The sequence below is a fragment of the Larimichthys crocea genome, chromosome XXI, assembly GCF_000972845.2.
Source record: "Larimichthys crocea isolate SSNF chromosome XXI, L_crocea_2.0, whole genome shotgun sequence".
Lineage (NCBI taxonomy): Eukaryota > Metazoa > Chordata > Actinopteri > Sciaenidae > Larimichthys > Larimichthys crocea.
The window spans coordinates 7,136,530-7,149,101 of NC_040031.1; the positions used below are offsets into that span (position 1 = coordinate 7,136,530).

Consider the following 12,572-nt stretch of genomic DNA (forward strand, 5'->3'; position numbering starts at 1 on the left):
CTTCTTAAACATAAAAATAGCACAGAGGGACGGTGTGTTTGGCAGGTGTCCTTCTGCAATTGAAACCTTTTTTGTTACATCTTACAATACGCTGTTGCAGACGTGTGTTCTTTTAAAGATGTTTAGTTCATCTAAAAAGGATCTGGTAAAACTCCATGGGAACGTGGATTAAATTCTCACCACTGTGTAAGTGGCATGGTCTACATATAGGGCCCCACATTTTTTATGTGTTTTGCAGCCACCATTTTTCCTACACACTTGGAACGGTAGGGTGAGCCAAGGTGTTTGCAATCAGCAACTACACCACTAGATGCCGCTATATATTACACACTGACAAATTAATTAATATTGACAAGAATCTTTAGTGCAGGCCAAACTTGTTTCATGGATACTGTTCAGCCAACTATGCTGTACTCGAAGTCGTCAGTATACTGACACCTCTCATAAGTTGCCAGTATCTTACTGCTCTTTCCATATCAGGTTTTCTAGGTGATTTGTAATGTCCTTAAATAAGCTACCCCTTACCCAGGGGCCATTACGTAACACTCACCTGTTCCCATTCTTGCCTGCCTGCTTTTCTCTGTCCACAGCTAGTCTAAGTAATGTTACATTAACCTTACAATAATGTTGGCCTGGCTCTAAAAGGGCGCACACGGACTGAGTTAGATGATGACATAAGCCTGAGGGACAACTGGACAGAGAGCTTGGTGATGCAGTGGTGCCTCATTTGTGCAACACAGTAAAAGTAGGGAGAAAGTACCAAGGGATTTTGCCAAGAATATAGCAAAGTAAGGGCATCCCAGCCTGACGATTTTATTGCACAACGCATTAAAGCTAGTGCACATAGTCAACTAAGTGCTCTTAGTGAAATAATTGTATGTTGTGAACATTGGCAACAACTCCTACTCCTACCGATATGCACACCAATATGGGCCTATGCCTAAAAAGCCCATGGAACATGCTGAATTCTTGTTTTACTATTAACGTTTATTATGTAATGTTTGTGTATGTGGTATGTTGTGTATGAGGACAAATCTTCTGGGTCCAGTGTGTCACATAATCCTGCAATACAGTGAGTGTGATAACTACAAAAAAAAAGTAAGCGATTTTCCAGTGGGCTTGTTAGTGTACTAACGATGCATCTATGCCAGTTAACAATACAAATTACCACAGCATTTACTGTAGCATTTAACGGTGTTGGTTCACTTAAAAGGTAACCTGTTAAGTTTGTGACATTTCAATCATCATTGGTGGTATGAAGCTGAGACACTGCTTTGCTTAGCATGTCCCTGTTTAGTGCAGTAATGATGCACACAAAGCATGCTACTTCACTGGTCAGCAGTTGCAAATATGTAGAACATGGTACATATATGTTACTGTTTGATTTGTATTCTTGCAGTTAGCTGAACTGTACATCTGCCATTGTTTCCGTAACTCCCTATTTTGGTGCCATCATGGTTTTCCTACAGTGTTGTCTTTAGTGTGATGGATTTACGATGGCAAAAAAGGAATAAATAGGCACTATTGCTGATTTCAATCATACTGTGGACAATAGGAATGCTATTTTTGTTGCTGGTTTTACAGCATAAAATCTTGATTAATTCAGACTGGTAGTGTGCTCTCTCCTTGGTACTGAAGTGATGATTATGTTGTAATTTGGCAGATTACTGTATGGATTCTTGCCTTGCATGGCCTCTTGTTTCTCAGTAGTAAAAGACCAGTAACACCAGACAGCATGCAGTCATTTTATGAATTTTCTACCTACTCCATTCAGCTTTGGTGGCTGCAGATTGCAGGCAAATCTCTTCCCCACTATCTGAAGAGATTCTGGACAGGAAGCACAGACTGACAGTCCCTATCACATAATGTACTGATATCCTATGGAAAAAATACCAGTCTCACTAGTTACATTTTTTTTTACATATGTTACTAGATGATATGATGAACTAATACAAAGATATTTTTCAAGCACTATTAAGGTGTATATAAATTATCTTAAAAAAGTATTTAAAGTATTAAAAGTATTTTCTGCTCATTGTAAATGACTAAACCCATAAGTTCAAAATAAAAGTCATTATAATCATGTGACTTGTTGATCTATATGTGCTTCTAGATAAGATTTAGCTTTCATTCATCAAGCTACACACAAATCTAATCAAAACATGGGAAAAATACATTTTCCACAACGTAGACCTGTTCACAAAGACTGACTTTTAATGTCAGTTTACTTCAGGATAAGGATGAACATGACCTAATTATCCCACACCCACGCATAACTGTGTAAGCCATTGTTTTTTATTCACGGTTTTGCTTAGAGTGTACACACTTCTTTCTGAATGTGTTGGTGCTGCACTCTGCCACTCTCTTTTAGCAGATCTGTACCATTACCAGATAGACTGGACCTCTTATAAGGAAAGTGGCCTCGACTCACTTTCAAAGTGAGCCACCGTTCATCAGGCCTTACTGTGACCCTGCTGCTCTCTCTCAGCAGTATCTAGTTAGTCCACATATCTTTTCTTTGTCTCACCATTTTCTACCGAGCATCTGCAGAGAGTAAACAATACAGCATTGCAATGAGAAATGGCAAGCAAGGAGAACGAGAAGGGATGAGACCTCAGAGACTGTAACCCCCTTGTTCCCTCTCCCTTTCCCTCTATTTCTGTGTGAAAGTGAGAACAAGTGGACTGCCAAAGGGAGAGAGGTACCAAAAATTGCTTCTCTTGAATGCACTTCTACGCCTTTATTGCTTCCTGTAATTGCTTCTCTGAGAGATAACTGGTCTTCTCTTGTCCATATTTATTTATTTTTCTTTCTTTTTATTTTTTTTTACTATTGAGGGACTGTACCCTGCAAACATGTAGCAAACCACACCTGAGTAATAAATCCCATTTGGAATACAAACCAATGTTCAATGTACACAACCTGACTTAGTCTAAGCGCACACAATTGACATGCTTTCTGGATAGATACACAGTTTTAGTCTTTTTCCACAATCCATCATATTTGAAAAGCATTCCACGGTAGTTTTAAGTGTTTAATGTGGATAACACTATAATCCAACTTTCATAGATCTACACTGTACATCCTGCTCATATGGTCTAATCTACTCTAGCTAGCATCTTTGAAATGTTAAGCATGACACTTTGTGTTAAAAGAGAATAAGAGAGCAGATCATGTTAATAAGATGGACGATGGCTCTAAGATCTTTTGAAAAATACATAAGGTCATGCATGCACACACCAGTGTGTATTCCTTGCTATCTGCATGTGTCTCTTTGGGTGTGTATGTGGTGTGTTGATGGAGAAAAGAGCTAACACCGTGAGGGTTAGAAGTTTAATCCCTATTGGGAGCAACAATGCTAATGATGTATGCACTCACTGCATGATGAATGCAATGCAACTTAAACACAGAGTGAGCGTGCAGTGGCATATGTTAAATAGCTAATTTAAGAGGAAATAGAGGTAAGCCCTCCAAGAATGGCTTCATCCTTCTCTCTAGGTGTTCAATAAGAAGGTTGTGTAGAACACACTGATATCCAGGGATTAGAGATTACTGTCACAACAGTGGATTTCCTTTGGTTGAATATGAGAGAAGCAGCAGCAGCACTATGACTATATGAGGTCATAGTGGATATGCATAAAAAAGAGGGATGGGCGTGAACAGGCCAAATTGGAACCGACATAACTCTACATATACATGTAGAAATATAATGCCTATTTTAATGCTTAAGTATTTCTTTCACTTGCAGTATAGTAGGGAGTAGCTGTCCTAAAAAATAAAAAATCACCTCAAACTGTTACTGTGTCACATTCATTCTTATTGACTTCCCCTTGGTTGACTTCAGGAGAAACTTTTTCACTCTGTGAAATAATCAAAGCTTTCCATTATTTCAGCAGTCTGTAAATGATCCAAAAAAATATGCAATATCTGCGTGCAATTCAGTTTTAGCAGAAATGGTGGTCTGATAGGAAACTGATTAGTGATATCTCTTCAGCCACATTCTTTTTAAATCATATTTTATTTAAATCTGGAATATGTTCCAAATTAAAATTCACTGTCTTAGAGGTCTTCCTCTGCTGTCAGTCACATACTTCTCTAGAACTCCAGCATTGTTTGAAAAAGTCTTGTTGGCGCTTCTGAAAGTGTAAGCCACAAACTGGCTGGAGTCGTATTGTAACAGCAGCAAAACAGTTTTCAAAACAATGTAAAAACCTATTATTATGCCAAACAAGTAAGTTGACATTACTTGTTTGGCATAATTGGCATAATAATGAGTCTCAGACATCCACCGCTTGAGTTGCAGGTATCAGCTGCTAGGACGGTCTCAGAGATAAAAAAAAACATAAAGACAAATAAGACAATAAAGTGCATACAATAGGTAAAGCTTTAAGAGTAAATCCAACTAGCTTTTATTATTAAGAGGTAATGTGAGAAATAAAGCTGCACCAATGCGGAGGCCCAATCCTGTATATCTTACATTATATCAGTCATATTTGATATATCATGTATGAATTAATAATTCTGACCTTTAATTACAGTCCTCTAAATTAACCGGCTATCAAGATTTAGGCTTCCTTGGAAGCCATCAGCTGATGTACTTGGCATTAGATTCTGTGTGTGAACTTTCCCTGCTTTGCAGCTAAATTAATGGCGATGTCCAGTTGGTCTTTTTGAGAACATTTATTCATTTATGTTATTTAGCATTATCCATTGATTAGATGTCCATGAAATATACATTAGTGTACAAAACTGCAGTGCTGTGTCTAATTTATTATAGATAAAAACTGTGAAACAAATACTTCAATGTCAACAATATCTACCAAAGCACTCATGCATATTTATTCATGTAAACTCTTGCGAATTGGCACTGGTCATGCATAGATATTTGCCAAGTAGTTGCCACACAAGATGAATATACAAATGTACTTTCTGAAAGAAAGCAGAAAGGGAAGCAGAGCTAATATTTCAACATAAAGATGCATTAACAGTGCTGACACTGTATTTGTCAAGACATTGTAAGTGGTTGAGGGTTATTGGCCATTGCATTGTTCAATATCTCTGCAAATATCGTCACGTGTTATCCACTTGTAATGCATACATTGTGACGAGGTTACGAATAATCATATTATGCAATGCATACAGTATATGCATATATAAGCAGTACTGTATATTAACATTAAATATATGGTTTATATTACATACAATGCATAAAATACATTACACCAACCCATAAGTGGCAGATGGTGTATAAACAGATGACAATATAGTTAAACATAGTTGTAATAATATATAATAGGAGTAATATAAGAGGCATAATTACATATAATATAAAATAATATACTCTTAAAAATGAATTTTAATAATAACAAAAAAACACAGTTCCTTGAATGGACACTTGAGGCTGGCTACAAAACAAGTCAATCTCAGTCAATCAGCCCCAATATTAAACTTTACAGCTCAAATAAACATTTACAGCCTGGTACAAAGAAACAGTTTGTGACAACTGTACTGAGTCTTATTTTCTATATAACTCACCTGTTCAAGTAATTTTTAGGCTTAGAATTATGCATAATTAACAGTGTGGCTGATTTCACTGACCTAACATATGGCTTGGTTGAGCACCCAGGCAGTCTTTTCTCATTTTTAGATTAGCCAGAAGGTGGTGGTAGCAAGACTGTCAAAATGGCAGCAGCCAGAGCCACCACGCTGAGCTTAGAAACGGCTCTTCATTTACGCAATTCTCCCGCGGGGAATAATAAAGTATTTCTGATTCTGATTTCTGATTCATAGACCTATAAGTGACATCATGGATACCACATCCATATTTATCTTGTCTAGAGTTATAACTCATTCATTAAATGTTCATAAACTCCTCAGGAATTATAATTGATTGGTAATTTACATTTACTAGTGCCCTGTGTTAGCATGTAAAAAAAATTACATATTCAGCTGCTGTATTGGATTGTTGCTATATTTTCCCATAGTTTAGTCAGGTGTCAATCAAGCCATACAAGAGAAAATAGGGCAAACATGCTGATACGCAAAGAACGCTTGCAAGGGATGTGGTATCCCCTATTGTATTTGTTGGAGTTCCCAGCTGTTCAGGTAACTTAGTTTATACATCTGAATAGGGAAATAAAGCGATACAATGTTTTGTGTGGATATATGTCTGTGTTTTACTTACAGTAGCCCGCGTGAACATTTACAAAATACGAACAAACGAGTATCCTCAGATACGTCAAAACACGAACAACCGAGTATCATTGGATACATACAACCGAGGAAAGCTCACAAACACACAATATCGAGTGAAGCCGCCACGATGCTCGGGCGGCTACGGTTTAAATGCCGGTGATGCTGCTGCGGGGGCCCTCTCATTGGTGGCGTAGGAAAGATGCTGCACCAATCCGGGCCCTGCATCTGACGAACTGTTGTCCCCGCCTCCTCCAGTTTGGGGCCAACCAGAGACCGGCAACTGCACACCTGTATTTACCTATTGGGGAAAAAAACACTACCCACACATATGCGTGGGGCGAAACGGCGACAGCCGTAACAATATTCACAACCTGTAGGTTCAAATTCACTCACTCCACACAAGCATACAGCACATGTGTTCACCAATCCTTTTCCCATCTGCTGCACAGCGACACATACTAAGTGTAAAGCAGTAATTGTATAATTTGGTCGAGCGGAGAGTACAACTGAACCTTAGCATTGCATCAGGTGTGGTTTTTCATTTCAGCGGCAATAGTTTTGGCAGTGTTGTAAAAGCTTTGTTTGTGTGCATATAAAACTCATGTTTATTCTTATTTGTATTTGTGTTTCATTGAGATTGAGCAGCCCAGAGTGGAAACTGCAACATCCGAATATTTTCCAGCAGGTGATGCACAATGAATGCAGCATGCCTCTGAGCTCCAATCCCTGTTTGAATGCCTGGAAGGAACAAACTAGCCAAGTCCTCTTCCTACATGCCGATCATTGTTGCTGTCACTCCTGTAGTTGCCTGTCACTTGCATTTTGTGTTTTAAAGCCATTAATTTATTCATCTTTTTTGCCAGGAACACTGCATTTAATTTGTGATGAAAGAACTGGAGCAGGAGACAACATGTTCCCATATTATGGTTATGTAAAGCTGAACTTTTTTTTTCTTCTTTTTTTATATATGTAAAGATGAGATGCCTCTTGGCTTTAGAGGATTTTACCAGCAGTTTTTGAAAAGCACTTTAGTGCTCATATAATATACTCTGTCCTTTGAATGTGTTCTTTCTTTTTTATTTGTAGCATTCAAAAACCTTGGACACAATGTGTGTGCTAAAGCATTGCCTTTAAATACCTGATGTTTTGCTTATGATGACTACATACTGAGATTGAAGAGATGCATTGAAGTATTAATTGGAGTAACATTCAATAATCTTCTGCAATAACACTGAAGTAATAAAAAAACTCTGAAAAACAACTTATTAAAAGCAGTGAAAGATTATGATTAAAAACTATTTAAAATAAATTCCTTAATTACAAATGCTTTTCATCCAGCTCACTGAAAATACTTTGTGGTCAAAGTAGGGCAGCGCAATCCAGAGAGCACTCCGGGAAAGAAAATAACCTCATGCATAAACTTATTTTAGCCTGTTTCTGCATGTCACACTAATTGAATTTGCTCATGGAACGTCACCTTTGCTATTGCCATAAAATTCAACCCTGCAACCCGGCGCTCTCATAAATACATTTTAGAATCCCAAAGCACCAAGGAATCTGTCTTTGATTATGCTTCTTGGTGCATCGGTGTCTCACATATTTATTGTTCACTACCATTACAAGCTGCATCAGGAAGGCTTAAGATATTCCCACACAATCCCCAGACACCCTGCGGGGCTGATGCAGCACCTGTCGCCAGGATGAGTGTGTGCACATTGCTTTGATGGGAAAGATGTCAGCAGTGCGGTGTAGCTCTGCATATAACCACTGAAAAGATGGTACTGCTCAGAGATCCATCCGGATATACTGACACTGTCTATTACAGTTAGCACATACAGTATATACACAGTTTCCAGGCCTTCTCTGTCAAAGTGGGTAGCACTGTCTCTTTTGATGATCACTTACACATCACATCAATCGACACATATAGACGACACAAATACAATTGTAACAGCACACAATCAAATGTATATAACCAAGGTGATCTGAGATTTTGTGATTAATTCTACTCTATGAGATCTAAGCATAAATAAATGAGCTTTTTATTATTTTCTTTTTTTTTTGTCATTTGTCACAGAGTTAATTGTAACAAAGGGACAATTCTCTGCAGTTTTGGACATTATATAACAGCAGCTTTGCCAAGGCTAACAAATTAACAAAAAATATGGTATTGGTAGTGGCATACAGTATTGCCTTCTAATTAGTAAATATTCCTTCTCTCTCAATTCTTAACATGTATTGTCTATTCTTGCGAAAATGCATTATTTTACGTGTAAACAGTGTCCAATTAATCCTAATTAAATCTCTCTAACTCTGAATATGTTATCCTAATGTAAGGTCTTGCTCATTAATAATTCACTATTAGTGTGATTAAAATTGCCTACACTAAAGCTTAATTTACTTATGCAGTAATAGTGATTCTGTGTACCTTAGGATAATGTTTTTCCAGATGTTTAGTTGTGAGACCATAGAACTCTTCACTCCTACTTCTGTTTTGCTTTCCTTTGTATTCAAAGAAAATCTAAATAAATGCTACTTTAAAATCACTGCAGGAATAAATAAAAAAATACATTTTTCTACACATATACTGACAGTGTGTGTCAAATCACTGCACATTTCAGGTCCATTTTCCACTTGATGCAGTATATCTGCAGTTGATAAGACCCTCTCAGCTCTGTGTACTGATGTGCACTAAAAAATGTTGACAAATGGCTTTTGATGGAAGCAGTGAATGGCAGACTATATCCCCCAGTTGCTCCCTAGAGTGGCCTAGAAAGCACAGCATTAAGTGAGTGCTGTATGTGGCTGCCTACAGACCGCAGTCCACTGATGGTATGAACAAGCACTAAATCCTCCTGAAGATAAATCCGCTTTTTGACTGTAACCATAGTCACAGACTGAATAGTATTTAGCTGTAGTTAAGTTTCTCTTTTTCTTTTGGACTTTCAGCCTTGGTTCTTGGTGGTTTGTTCCCTTTTTCTCAGATTTATCATGGTGGGATACACCATGACCTTTTACATAGGCTTACAAGCTAGCATTCTCCCTTAGGTGGCTTTGGAGTCCAAGCAGTCAAACAAGTCCAAACATTTGAACACACTGAGGAAATGAAAAAGTAAAACTGCCAATGTTTTAATAATACAAGAAGTACATTCGTAATCATGTGTTATGTTGCATAACCAATGACAAATCTGTAACACAAGGACATAGGTAAAGTATAATTTCAATACAGTGTTGCATGAGGATGCAACAGACTGAAAATCTATTTTTTAAATTAGGTTCTTATAATCGGTGACAGGTGACACAAGTTCCTGCCAGAGTAAGAACAGTTTTGGTTATTTCACATGATTTCTCCATGTGTTTTACTCTGTGTTCTTCTTGTTGGTTTGAAGTGGGTAAGAAAACAAACGTTGAATAAAAAGGTGATTTCATATACTTCCAAGTACCAATCAGAATTTAACCACATTGATATCAAAAGTCACTCAACAAAGAGAGATGTGGACTGCAAATGTTGGCAGGTCAGTGTCCAAATCTGATCAAAGCACATCCATACAGTCAAGATGATGCAGATTTTTAACTTGTTAAACTAAATTTTTTGCTTGTCTTCGGTTTTCACTTTCATTTGACACATTTCTTTTTGTAGATGTACCTAGAGGCTTCAGCCCATTCCCCTGATGCAGCTCTACCCTCAGAGCTCTTCAGCACCAATATATCGCTTCCTCTTAGATAAGGACGGGGGCAGAGACACAAGAGGAGCATGGCTATCGGCATGCACTTTCAGTTGATAGGTCAGAGGGAATACGGCTTGTTATGAGTGTTCATGGTCTGGGTCAAAGTGAAATATGACCATAGTGTAACTCATTCCTGTCTACCAGCTCTTCTGTCTTCATCATGTAAAGTTCCCCTGCTCCAAAACTCCAAATGGTGAAAAAAGAAAGAAAGATATAACTAAATGAAAATGAAAATTTAAGTGTTTTCTAACTTTACAGGGCCGTACATATGTATATACTATTTGTATGAATAACAATATAAAAGTAGGTGTCATATGAGTGGTATGTAACATATGGTCGTTCTCATATAATTTAGTTAAGTCTCACAAAAACTTTGCACGATGGTCATATTGCCAAATTATTCTTCCCTCCTCTTGTTTTCTACTTAGCAGTGTTTGGTCTAAATGTCAGCCCCACTTGTGTAAAAAAGCATTTCAAAATCTAAAAAGGAAGACTTGAAAACAACAGTTACATCACATCAAAATATACCAGCAAGAAGTACCTTGGATGAATATTTCTGAATGGAGGCAGTGACTTTTTGACGTATGTCCTGCTTTACATTACATGTTGTTTTGCAGTGTGTAAGTGTTTTAAGTGCTCTCTTCTCATTTAAGAAAAACAAACAAAAAAACATAAACATTGTTTACTGCATGCTGGTGTAATATGCCAGGTAGTTATCAATGACACAAAAACACTTAGTTTCACATTAATTTTTCTATATAAGTGTGTTTCAGTTTGATTATGTACTGTAAAGCAAGCAAGTGATATTGAGATTATGGTTTAGCATGTTCTCAGGTAACCAGCTCATATGAATCTTAGATTACAAAACTGTTTATGAGCAGTGCATGGATCTGATCCAGCAACACTCATAAATATTGCAATTAAGGTAGACAATGGCTAGTAATTAAGTGAACAATTGTAGTACATGTGCACCTGCATGGAAAATTATTAGTTGTTTTTTGTTTAAGTGTGCAGATTTCACTGTACATTTTAATACCTAAACAATCCTATATACCCATGATGGGTAACATTGGCCTGACCTAAATATCAGTCCTAGAGTGATATATGAGTTGGTGCAGCTTAGGGATGAGCCCAGCTGTGTTTTTATATATAGTGAAAACAAGCACACAGACACTTCATCCTGTTACATGCAATTTCCCTGGACAATACACAAAATTTTGCAACTGTAAACTGTACAGCTCTTTCATTATAATAACAGTCATAGTATACATATTGTTCTTTTCACTGTCCTCACAATATATCTTCATATGTTGTTGTGTGTTTTCTATGTATGCTCTTTGACTGGCAGTACCTGCTTTCATCGATTTATATTTTTATTGTACTGTGTTCATTATTGTTATGCACTGAGCCACCAAAACAAATATCCTGTATGTGAAAACATCCATGGGAATAAGCCCTGATTGTAATTGTGATGGTGTTTCTTTGTCAACTGAAAACAAAAGTTTAAAAAAACACCTTCTTTTTAGAGTAAAGAAAAAAAAAACAGGACAAAAAGCCGCAGTAATACATTTGTATTACCTTACTTAATCCTAATGCCATGCAGAGATGGGAAAACTTCTCTGGGGACTCTGCCAGCCCAAGACAAAGCACCGAATCTGGGGATTGTCCTTGGAAGTTCTGGTCACCCTACTAGAATATTAACACCACATTTGTCCCTCCTCATCAGTTACAAAGCAACATGTATAGGTTTTGCATGACATAGTACTTTAGTTACTGTGAATGTAAGTCTTTCCAATAAAATGCATGAATAGTATGGTTTGAGTATGATTTCACTGAAATGACAAATTCTCCTTTATTGCACATGATGTTGCATAAATTCAGAATAAACTCAACTAAAATACACTGTGAGCATTCAGGTCCAAGTTGAACTGAATCAACTGTATGTGTATGAACTGTGATCGATAGGTTTAAAATCACCTGACAAGAGAGCATGACGGTTCTTCAAGTTATGTCTCACTAAAGTAAGATGAACACAGCTATACTTTTTTTTTTTTTAATTAAACCCTCTTTACCTTGACATATTTCTCACATTTTCTGCCTCAGACAGAAATGCTGATGTTGTCATTATTAATGTCAGTTTAATGCTCCGTAACCATACTGGACTGTCAGTTTAGCTCTTGTGTAATTACACTAATGGAGACTGACACAGGTATAACATATCAGCAGTCTTAGATGAGCTATTGCTCACTTCTTGCGATTGCCAGGGCATCACCCTGCCAGCTTGTGAAACTCTCTCTAACTCTCTCCCACAACATAAATGAGTGATTCTGTCTAATTATAACTCTTTTACATTGAAATCACTATTCTGTTTCAAACGTCTGCCCACAGAATCATTGCACATTCAGAGGAACTATTGCCTTGTGGGATGTTTTTTTTTTTTTTTGTAAACTTTTTGTAAGTGGGAAATCTTTCAATATTTTGATTAAAATACTGAGCTTTATTTAGAGGTTTTAAACATTTCTTTGGAAAGTGAGACGTTTTCCTAATAGTTTTAGAAAACAAACAACTTTATAAAAGTTACCAAAAGTGAAATGTCATGCTGTAATTTTTGGATTTAGGATTTAAATACCTGCCATTTGACGGATATTT

The 12,572-nt window shown here is 37.1% G+C and overlaps 1 protein-coding gene across 1 annotated transcript in view; it reads left to right on the forward strand.

The window, feature by feature from the left end:
* lrrc4ca (leucine rich repeat containing 4C, genome duplicate a) overlaps window positions 1-12,572 on the forward strand; it is a 137,069-nt gene that overhangs the window by 23,685 nt on the left and 100,812 nt on the right. The gene's annotated exons all lie outside the window — the stretch shown is intronic.